This window comes from Ornithorhynchus anatinus, chromosome 14 (genome assembly GCF_004115215.2).
Source record: "Ornithorhynchus anatinus isolate Pmale09 chromosome 14, mOrnAna1.pri.v4, whole genome shotgun sequence".
Lineage (NCBI taxonomy): Eukaryota > Metazoa > Chordata > Mammalia > Monotremata > Ornithorhynchidae > Ornithorhynchus > Ornithorhynchus anatinus.
The window spans coordinates 47,212,652-47,222,886 of NC_041741.1; positions in this window are offsets into that span (position 1 = coordinate 47,212,652).

Sequence of the window (10,235 nt, forward strand, 5' to 3'; positions counted from 1 at the left end):
AGTCTTAATCCCCATTTTACAGATGAGATCACTGAGGCACGGAGAAGTGAAGTGACTTGGCCACAGTCACACAGCTGACAAGTGGCAGAGCTGGGATTCGAACCCATGACCTCTGACTCCCAAGCCCAGGCTCTTTCCACTGAGCCACGCTGCTTCTCACTGTGTGCAGGGCACTGGACTAAGCGCTCGGAAAGTAAAGTTCGGTAATAAAGCGAGACAATCGCTGACCACAGCGGGTTTACAGTCCAGAAGGGGAACGACGGACATCAAAACAAGTAAACAGGTGTGTACAAAAAGGGCTGTGGGGCTGAGGGTGGAGTAAATATCAAGTGCTTACAGGGTAAAGATCCAAGTATATAGGTGACACAGAAAGGGGAGGGAGTAGGGAAAATGAGGGTTTAATCGGAGGAAATGCAATTTTTAGTAAAGAATATCCAGAGGCCCGAGCTCCTAGGACTCTAATAAGGGAAATGGATCAGCCTAAAACCAACAAGATGATTGTGTGAGTGAGTGAAATGCCTGGAGGTTCAGCACTCCAAGATCAGTGGGGAGAAGTGAGTCAGGCACTGTGTGGGAGACTTCAATAGCGGGGGGAGGGGAGAGGTAATAAAAAATAATCATGACATTTATAAAGCCAGTGTACTATGTGCTAACTGCCGGGGCAGATACAAAGTTATCAGATCAGTCAGTCTCTTTCCCACCTGGGGCTCCCAGTCCCTCTTTTCTCCATTTTGCAGGTGAGAAACAGGCTCAGAGAGGTTGTGACTTGCCCAAGGTCACACAGCAGGTCAGGGTGCAGAAGTTCATTCAATCGCATTTATTGGCAGTTACTGCGTGCAGAGCACTGTACTAAGCGCTTGGAAAGAACAGTTCGGCAATAGATAGTCCCTACCCAACAGGCTCACAGTCTAAAAGGGGGGGAAACAGACAACAAAACAAAACAAGTAGTGAGACTTGAGTGTCACCAGGTCTGTGCTCCTTCTACTAAGCCAGGCTGGGGTTGAAGAGTTCAGAGGGGACTTACCATCCTCCAGTCAGTTTAAATCCTCTAAGGTCCCTAACTTTCCCATCTAATATCCCATCGTGGGCTACGAGCCATGGTTTTTAAAGAGGACAAACCTCTGCCTCTGGAGTTGGGTTTTCTTTAGCTTTCCTGACGACCACAAGGATTTACTTGGCCTTTTTGGCTGCTGCTCCACATTAACCGGATGATTTAAAAGAACAATCAACAAAGGCTCCGGGATCTCTCACCAGTCGTGACTGGAAGCTTCGAACCCCTCTCAAGGAGTTGGTTGGTCTTTGGAACAATTTGTTCACTTTCCCTAGAGGCACTTCCTGGTCCTTCTTCCCACTGGAGCTCCTCTGCTAGTCTCCGGGAGTTTCAACTTGGTATTTCGCCTCGTGGGTGGAGACAGGGCAGTGGTGGGGTTGTGTGTAGTCAGTCAGTCAATCGTATTTATTGAGTACTTACTTTGTGCAGTACTAAGATTTTGGGAGAGTACAGTACAACAATAAACAGATACATTCCCTGCCCACAACGAGCTTACAGTCTAAAGGGGGAGACAGGCATTAATATAAATCAATTTACAGATACATAAGTGCTGTGGGGCTGGGAGAGGAAATACAAAAGGGAGTAGGAGAAGAGGAAAGGAGGGTTTAATCAGGGCAGCCCTCTTGGAGGAGATGTGCCCTCAGTAAGGCCTCGAAGGCGGGCGGGGGGGTGGGGGAGTCCCTGTCTGTCGGATACGAGGAGAGAGGGCGTTCCGGGCCAGCGGCAGGACGTAATAATGTTGGTATTTAAGCGCTTACTATGCTCCAAGCACTGCCAGGACGTGGGAAAGAGGTTGACGCCGAAATAGACGAGATCAAGGTACAGTGAGTAGGGTGGCCTTAGAGGAGCAAAGTGTGTGGGCTGGGTTGTAATAGGAGAGGAGCGAGGTGAGGTAGGAAGGGACAAGGTGATCGGGAACGGTGAGCCCAGTTCAGTGGGAGCCCGGGATGTGGCAGTGGCTAGGCCCCCTCTAGACTGTGAGGTCTTTGCGGGCAGCGAATATATCTGTTGTACTCTCCCAAGCGCTCAGTACAGTGATCTACACACAGTAAACGCTCAATAAATTCCTTTGAATAAATGAAGTTCCTTTCTGCCCTCCCTCCCTCCCCCATTTCGGCCAATCGCAGCAGCTGAGGTAATAATAATAATAATGTTGGTATTTGTTAAGCGCTTACTATGTGCCGAGCACTGTTCTAAGCGCTGGGGTAGACATAGGGGAATCAGGTTGTCCCACGTGGGGCTCACAGTCTTAATCCCCATTTTACAGATGAGGGAACTGAGGCACAGAGAAGTGAAGTGACTTGCCCACAGTCACACAGCCGACAAGTGGCAGAGCTGGGATTTGAACTCATGAGCCCTGACTCCAAAGCCCGTGCTCTTTCCACTGAGCCACGCTGCTTCGCTAAGAAGAGGGTGACTGCTGTGAGCCTCAGGAAGGATGCCAGCCCTGGGGCGTGATCCCCTTTCCTTTTGGCTAAAGAAGCCTGGATCATCTCCGTCATAATAATGATAATTATAATTATGGTATTTGTTAAGCCCTTACTATTTGCCTAGTACTGTTCTGAGCACTGGGGGTAAATACAAGTTAATCGCGGGGTTAATCTGAGGCTCACAGTCTCAGGAGGGAGAGCAGGTATTGAATCCCCATTTTACAGATGAGGAAACTGAGGCTAAGAGAAGTTAAGTGCCTCAGCTCCCTCATCTATAAAATGGGGATTATGAGCGTGAGCCCTATGTGGGACAGTCCGATTATCTCCTACCTCCCCAGAGCTTAGGACAGTGTCTGGCATGTAGTAAGCGCTTAACAAATACCATGATTATTAGTAAGGATTATCATTAGGTGCTCCATAGATACGATTACTAATACTTCTGTGGTCACCATCTTGCTGTCTCGGTGTCACAGGAACTGCGAGGGCCATCGTAAGTGTGGGAGTGGGGCGTCTATGGAGAGTGTCCCAGGGAGGCCAATTATCATCTCGGCCCATTGAGGCCCGGCCCTTCCCTGGAGCTTCCCACAGCCCATTGCGCTGGCTCGCTGGCTCCCTTCTAGGGAAAACCTTCCTGCTGTAAACCAACCCAAGCCAAACTGCTGTTGCTGCCCCTTTGAAACTGGGCCTGGCACCATGGCAATCAGCACCCCGTTGGGAATATGCCCTCGTGTGCTATGGGCAGGAGGGAGGGGAAAGGGAGAAAGAAAGTCTGGGCAAGATGGAGAGACACGGGGAGGACAAGGTGAGGGAAATGGAGGCAGGAAGGGGAGAGGGGTCCCGCCCCACGCCCAGGGCCCCGCGGCGTGCCGAAGGACCGGACCATCTCACGACGTGTTCCGGGAAGGAGCTGGAAGAGCCTGCTGGAAGAGGTTGGTGAGGTCTCTGAGAGATGGCCCTGTTGAGGGGCTTGAGGGGAGGAGCCGGCTCTGGAGAATTGGAGCGGGCAGAGGGAGCAGGAAGGGGATTGACCCCACTCCTTAGCTGGCTGCCTTTCCACCGGGGTTCGTGAGGGTCCAGCCTGGGCAGGTCGGAGAGCAGCAAGGGTGTGGGGAAGGGGGAGAGGGTGGCAAGAACAATTTGGTATCTCAACTCTTTACTCGGTTTCTCCCTTCGGTCAGTCAATCGGTAGTATTTATTGAGCACTTACTGTGTGCAGAGCACTGTACTAAGCGCTTGGGAGAATGCAGTATAACAATAAACGGACACATTCCCTGCCCACACACGCTTACACTCTAGAAGGGGAGGCCTCCAGTCTTCCCACTGTGGGTCTGCCTCAGTGGCCCTGCAGCTGAGCCGAGCTCTCTCTTCCCTCCTGCAAAACAGGCTCTGAAATTTACTGAACCTGAGAGTCCTACTCAGGTTAAGTAAATTTCCAATCAATTAATAGTATCTCTTTGTCCCGAGTCTCTACTGAGCACTGACCACACTAAGCGCTTGAGAGGGTACAACAGAGTTGGTAGATGTAATCTCTCCCCTCTCTTGATGGTCTAAGCGGGGGATTCAGATGCAAAATCATTTTCAGGTAGTCCAGGTTAGACAGGGTTGACCTCAAATGAGGATTAATTTATTTATATCAATGTGTCTCCCCCTCTAGACGGTAAGCTCATTTTGGGCAGGGGATGTCTGTTGTACTCTCCCAAGCGCTAAGTCCAGCGCTTAGAACAGTGCTCCAGTGCTTAGAACAGTGCTCGGCACATAGTAAGCGCTTAACAAATACCAACATTATTATTAGTTTGGTGCTCTGCACACAGTAAGTGCTCAATAAATACAAATGACTGACCGACTGATTCATTAGCGGCTCTCCCTCCTACTTAGATTGTGAGCCTTCTGGGGATCAGGAACTGTCTCTAAACTGATTATCTTGCATTTAACCCAGTGCTTAGCAGAGTGCTCGGTACCTCGGGCTTAACAAATAGTGCTTGGGGCGTAGTTTATTATTATTATTATTGTGACGTCGTTTCCGATTCATAGCGACGCCATGGATCTACTTTCTCCAGAACGTCCCGTCCTCTGCCATAATCCGTAAGCTTTCTAATGGTTCTTCCATTATCGTTGTTACGTTCTCTATCCATCTAGCTGCCGGACTGCCTCTTCTGCGTTTTCCCTGGACTTTTGTTAGCATCAGTGTCTTCTCCAGAGAATTAGTCCTCCTGAGTAGGTGTCCAAAATATGCGAATCTAAGTCGAGTCATTTGGCCATTTGGTACATAGTTAGTGCTTCGCAAATACCACAGTTATTATTATTGTGGAGAGGTGATCACAGAGGCCCGGGGAGGAGGGGCCAGAGGGCAGATGAGGTGGGCCGGCTTCCTCCGGCCTCCCTGCTGCTCTGGGCCCAAGCTGCTGAGGTTCAGCACTCTCCCAAACCCTCTTGCCCCTTGACCACTGACCAGCATCCTCGTGGGGTTCAGATAGTATATCTACGGGGTTCTTGACCAGGCCGTCGACCCAAACCTCAGGCCACCCGCCCCTGCAGCCTTCAGGCTGAGGTCGAGCCCTTGGACTGGCACAGCTTGGAGATCTGCCCCGGCCCTGGCTCGGACCAGGAAGAGGGAAGGAAATGGCTTCTCAGGTCTTCGGCCCAAGCCTCTTCATGGCCGGGACCCCTCCGAGAAGCGCCAATCCCTAGCTCTGGCCTTTCCCTGCCAGCCGCCCACTCTGGGAACTGCCTGGGTCGACCGGCCCGGGGAAACGTGACCTGCCTGAGGGAAGCTGGGCGCTCAACTCCAGCCAAAGCGAGTGCCCGGCGTGGGAAGGAGCCTGGCCCGGGCTCTCCTCCCCAACCCTGCATCCACCCATCGCTTTGCCTGGAGCAGGGCTATCCCTTTCCAGAAGCCGTGCGGCCTAGTGGATAGGACGAGGGCCTGGGAGTCAGAAGACCCTGGGTTCTAATCCCGGGTCCGCCACCGGTCTGCCGTATGGGACCCGGACAGGTCGCTTCACTTCTCTGGGCCTCAGTTCCCTCATCTTTAAAATAGGGATTAAGGCTGTGCACCCCATGTGGGACAAGGACCGTGTCTGACCTAACTTCTATACCCCAGTGCTTAGAACAGGGCTTGGCAATGTAATAAGCACTTAAGTGCCAGAATAATAACCGTAATAACTGGGGATGTTGGGGAAGCATTGGGCAGGGGGAAGGTTCCCCTGAGTGGCTCCTAGGGAGGCAGGTTTCTCCGAGGGACAAGGCCGGTCCCTTCTCTCTCACTTGAGGAGGGTGAAGGCCTCAAAGCCGGCGACGGGCCCCAGTTTTCCTCCTTTCCCCCCCCCCCCCCTTTTTCCTCGGTGTTTTTCCACTGGGAATGGGGATTTATGTAATCCGGCGGAGCGGTGCTGCAGCGCCGCCTAGTGCCCGCACACACTCCCCTCACCTCAACCCTGGCCATCAATCATCATGGAAATTTGTTAGGCGCTTACTATGTGCCAGGCACTGTACTAAGCGCTGCGGTGGATACAAGCCGATCGGGTTGGACCCAGTCCCTCTCCCACGTGGGGTTCGCAGGCTCCATCCCCGTTTTCCGGATGAGGGAACTGAGGCCCCGAGAAGTAAAGTGACTTGCCCCAGGTCACAGAGCAGATAAGTGACGGAGCGGGGATTAGAACCCATGACCTTCTGACTCCCAGGTCCGTGGTCTAGTCAAAGCTGCATCTCCCGCTCGGGATCGATCAATCATACCAGTGTGGCTCAGTGGAAAGAGCCCGGGCTTGCGAGTCAGAGGTCGCAAGCAGCAGAAGCAGCGTGGCTCAGTGAAAAGAGCGTGGGCTTCGGAATCAGAGGTCATGGGTTCGACTCCCAGCTCTGCCACTTGTCAGCTGTGTGACTGTGGGCAAGTCACTTAACTTCTCTGTGCCTCAGTTACCTCATCTGTAAAATGGGGATTATCTGTGAGCCTCATGTGGGACAAACTGATTACCCTATATCTGCCCCAGCGCTTAGAACAGTGCTCTGCACATAGTAAGCGCTTAACAAATACCAACATTATTAGGTCAGGGGTTCTAATCCCGGCCCCACCGCGTGTCAGCTGTGTGACTTTGGGCAAGTTACTTAACTTCTCTGTGCCTCAGTTACTTTATCTGTAAAATGGGGATGAAGACTGTGAGCCCCATGTGGGACAACCTGCTCACCTTGTATCCTCTCCAGCACTTAGAACAGTGCTTTGCACATCGTAAGGGCTTAACAAATGCCATCATTATAATACTATTTCAATCAATAAATATCACTGAGCACATATGATGATGGTATTTTTTAAATGCTTACTGTGTGCTATTTCTTAAGCCTTACTATGTGCCAAGCACTATGCGCACAGCACTGTACTAAACAGTACAGACCACAGGCCTGGCCGTCAGATGAACCTGGGCTCTAATCCCAGTTCCTCCGCTTGTCTGCTGTGTGACCTTGGTCAAGTCACTTCACTTCTCTGTGTCTCAGTTCCCTCATCTGTAAAATGGGGATTAAGACGGTGAGCCTCCTGTGGGACGAGGACTGGGTCCAATCTGATTAGCCTGTAGCCACCCCAGCGCTTAGTACGATGCCTGGCACATAGGAAGGACTTAAGTACCATTTAAAGAAAAAAATTGGGAGAGTACAACGCAACAGAACTCTGGGACAGGTTCCCTGCCCGTGACGAGGGGTGCGTCACTGCTTCAATCCCCGCATCCCACGGGGCTCGTGGGTCCCAAATCGGGGTAGCCGAGTTCTGGCGGTCGTAGGCCTGCCTGGGGAAGCCCCAGAACTACCAGGAGGAGCCGGGGGCCAAGCTGGGATAGAGGCTGGTAGTCTCCCAACCACATTCCTTAAGACTCACTGAATAAAAACTGCATTTGTTAAGCCGTTATTAAGTAGCAAGTACTGTGCTAAGCACTGGGGTGGAGGTACTATGGTCGGATCAGACGTAGTGAAGGAGGGTCGTGGCAGTGGTGTGGGAATTGGGGAGTCTGCCTAGCCCCTTTGGCTATGAGGGAGCCCGTGCGATCAAGGTGTTCTCTTCCTCTGGCACATCTCTGCGCTACATATGCGGAGGGGTGGGCGGGCGGGCATGGGATCTTGCCAGAGTCGGCTTCGCGCTCGGCACTGCCGCTCAGCAGGGGGAAGGAGGACTGTGTGGTAAATGATAATTGTGGAATTTGTTCAGTACTGACTACGTGTCCAGCGCAGCGCTAAATGCTGGGTTAGAAATGAAAGAATCAGCTCCCACACGGAGAGCACAGTCTAAGGAGGAGGGAGAAGAGGAACTGAATCCCCAATTTGCGAACGAGGGTACGGAGGCACAGAGAAATCAGTCAGTCAATCCTAATAATAATAATGTTGGCATTTGTTAAGCGCTTACTCTGTGCCAAGCACTGTTCTAAGCGCTGGGGGAGATAAAAGGTGATCAGGTTGTCCCACATTGAGAGCAGTCTAAGGGAGAAGAGGAATTGAATCCCCATTTTGCAAATGAGGGTATGGAGGCACAGAGAAATCAGTCAGTCAATCCTAATAGTAATAACGTTGGTATTTGTTAAGCGCTTACTATGTGCCAAGCACTGTTCTAAGCGCTGGGGGAGATGCAAGGTAATCAGGTTGTCCCACGTGGGGCTCCCAGACCTCGTCCCCAGTTTACAGATGAGGTAGCTGAGGCACAGGGAAGTTAAGTGACTTACCCAAGGTCACAGAGCTGACAAGTGGCGGAGCCGGGTTTCGAACCCATGACTTCCGACTCCCAAGCCCGGGCTTTCTACTCAGCCACGCTGCTTCTCTTTATCATATTTACTGAGCGCTTTCTGAGAGCCGAACATCATACTAGGCACTTGGGAGTGTACTTTTACAACAAATAGGCATGTTCCCTGCCCACAAGGAACTTACAATCTAGAGGATACAGACATTAATATAAACGTTACTGATATGTACGTATCTTCAACTTCAGAGAAGTGAAGTGACTTACCGAAGGTCACACAGCAGGAAAGTGATGGAGCCGGGATTAGAACCAACTCTTAATAATGGTGGTGGTTTCTTAAGCGCTTACCGTGTGCTAAGCACTGGGGCGGATACAGTCCAATCAGATTGGACCCAGTCCTATCGTGGCCCAGCCCCCAGAACAGAATGGACTCACTCAGCAGGCTGGGAAATTTCCCAGGCTCTGGGTGGAGCTTTCGGGGTTAAAGTTCTGGGATCGATGCCTGCTGCGTGGCCTCACTGGGGGCAGGGGCTGGGGCAGAACTAGGGCTTCCCTGCCCCGGAGACTACCAACTGCTGCCCCCGATTGGCCCCAGCTCTGCTCCGAGGGTCCGGGGTTGACCCTGGATCACCCCGGTTTGGATCTCACCCCAGCAGAAAGCACGGGACCGGCCTCTGGGGATGTTGGGAGGAGAGGAGAAGCGCGGCAGTTTGCCGAGCCTTCTGCCCCTCCCTCCCACCCCACTGGGGGACTTCCGGATGGGCCACTCAGTTGGCAATTGTAGGAAGACCGGGTGCGGGTCAAGGCGGGGCTGGCCCCGCGAGCGCATTCCCCGCTCCGACGTGACGGGCCGCACTGCCTCTCCCACGTAAAGAGGCGAGGTCCGGGCAACGCCTAGGTCAGACCCTTTTGGGGGGTCGTGGGAGGGGACGCTGGACTCTGCCCATTCAGCAGGCCCTGGTTTGGTCTTTCCCATGTCAGGGTAGTCGCTCCTCCAGGGCTGGGGAAGTATCCGGAGCGTTTACCAAAATTACAGGTCCCAGGAGGCCCCGGGGACGGTACGGCACGGGCACTCTGCCAGTCCCAAGAGGCCTTGCCCCGTTGCTTAGAAGTCAGTCTCTACGAGGCCTTCCGGAGTGGCCTCGGCCATCACCGCCCTCGACGGGCAGCGTGGCGTTGTCAGGGTGGGATGGGTTCGTCCTTTAATCCAGTGAGGGTGAAGGGCCTTATTCTTCCTTCCAAGGAAAGAGGGTGCTGGAGGAGGCGAATGTGGAGAGAATAGAGCTGATGCCTTCTTGCGGGGGGCTGGAGGTCTCTCCCCGACCGTCAAAGCCCTTCGCCTGCAGCAGACTGCAGTCTAGTACGTCAGCTCTGGACACAAGGAGGGTCACTGAAGGTCGGCTTGCCTCCTCTGCTGTGTAGGCTCTCGGAGAGCGGCCTAGGCCTTTGAGAAGCTCTGAGTGTTTAGCCCATTCATCGGTGGTATTTATTGAGCTCTGTATTAAGCTCTTGGGAAAGTACAATTTGACAGATTTGGAAGACACGTTCCCTGTGCGTAATGAGTTTACAGTCAAGAGGGGGGGACAGATATTAGTGTAAATAATTTATAATTTATAGCTATGGACCTAAGTGCTGAGGACGGGACGAATATCCAATGCTCAAAGGTCTGCATAGAGGATGCAGAAGGGAGAGGGAACCAGGAAAATAGGGCTTAAAAATGGGGGAAGACCTCTTAGAGATGTGACTTTAAGGAAGGGGGGCGAGAATCATGGTCTGGCTTATGGACGCAGAGGGAATTCCAGGCCAGAGGAAGGGGTCAGCAGTGAGACAGACGAGAGCCCACTGAGGGCTCTTGCCAATTCTGAACAGCAAATGCCATCTTTGGACAAGTTGTGGTTTTTGGGTGGGTGGGGAAGCTCCCTAAAATGAAGATGGGGGAGATTAGGGGTTAAAAAGCCACGGCCATGACCCACCAACGGCCACCCTTCCGCCCCCGAGGCTGGTCTGTTGGGAACCACAGGCTCGAGGAGAGGTAGCCAAGATT